General features: G+C 45.4%; 1 protein-coding gene across 1 annotated transcript in view; it reads left to right on the forward strand.

The window, feature by feature from the left end:
• LOC101854887 (carbohydrate sulfotransferase 15) overlaps positions 1-1,437 on the forward strand; it is a gene marked incomplete in the record, with an annotated part of 86,637 nt that overhangs the window by 14,521 nt on the left and 70,679 nt on the right.

Consider the following 1,437-nt stretch of genomic DNA (forward strand, 5'->3'; position numbering starts at 1 on the left):
GGGGGGAGATAAATGTGTACGATAACCTTGATTAGTTTTTCTCTTTTGATTTATTTCTCTGTAGTGGTCTCCGATGCCTTATGTTTCGTCTACGCGCGCGTAGCCTATACCGAGGAGTAGTATGCATTGTCTAACCCTACCCGTACTCCTGGGGTCATGGGGAGGGGGGTTGTATTCTTCACATTTTAGAATACCTCGTATTACGAAGATCTATTTGAAACTTTCAGCATTTCTCAAAAAATCATTTTGACAGACTGGATTGCAAAGCGTACGGATCGGATTAACGAGTAAATTTCCTCTTTGGAAAGTGGGGGCAAAGAGTTCCCCCTCGTCGTATGGATACGATTGTAAAACACGATGTACGTATAGGGTTAAGTAAACTTCTTTGCGTAGAGGACCCGTTTGGTAATGGCCATGTTTTTTTCGTTGCGTTATGTACAACGTCTGTTAGAATATGTTATAATATGGTGTCGGCTTTAAGGAGAATAATTCTCTTGATTTGTGGGGTGGGCGTGGGAGTTTGCGAACAGTGTCGGGATAGCTTGTGCCTGCCGTCGATTTAGGCCGGTCCCAGAGTGGCTCTGTAGGTCTGACCTGTAGCTCGCCAAGCGCACGCTGTCTGCGTGTCAGCACAGCCGCACTGTGCGTTGGCTTCTGTGTCTGAGTAAGCGCCCTCTGCGTGTCAGCACAGCCGCACAAGGCTAGAAGCACACAGGCCTACGAAAGTAAACAAACTGTCCAATTAGGCCAACCTCTCAATTCAAAAATTTAATGTAGGATAAAGTGCATTCCTTGGCATTTTGTGGTCAAGTGTTGATGGATATCTAATAGCAAAGCACCTAATAATACTTACTTCTTGCTGATTTTGATGATATGCAAAGAATTTCAGTCGAAAATAAACACAAAGCGAAGCTGTGGGCGAAACATGTCCGACGTGTTTTACAACACTGTTGAATAGCACGTCTGACGCGTCGCGCAGCTCAGCGGACAACAGAAAGACCATACAGCGACGCTGCTCAGGCACACGATAAGGCCGGTCCCAGAGTGGCTATGTAGGTCTGACATGTAGCTCGCCTAGCTCGCATCGTGCAAATGAACATATTATACATTTATATCGGCGAGCTACAGGTCAGACCTACCGAGCCACTCTGGGACCGTCCTAATGTATACATTCATTTGCACGATGCGAGCAAGGCGAGCTACAGGTCAGACCTACAGAGCGACTTTGGGACCGGTCTTACTTATAAGTATTGGTGAAAGCTGTGCTTTTCCATAAAATCGACGTTCACTCGTTTCTTTCTATCAAATGTCCGTACTATCATAGTCAGAATCGAAAACCTCTTGCGTCTGCACTGAAATGCAGACGAACTCTCCCGGATCCTTTTTTATTGTTTTGTTTGGTTTGGTTTGTTTTTGCTTTGGTGGGGGTTTTTTTTG

The sequence above is a fragment of the Aplysia californica genome, unplaced genomic scaffold, assembly GCF_000002075.1.
Source record: "Aplysia californica isolate F4 #8 unplaced genomic scaffold, AplCal3.0 scaffold00425, whole genome shotgun sequence".
Lineage (NCBI taxonomy): Eukaryota > Metazoa > Mollusca > Gastropoda > Aplysiida > Aplysiidae > Aplysia > Aplysia californica.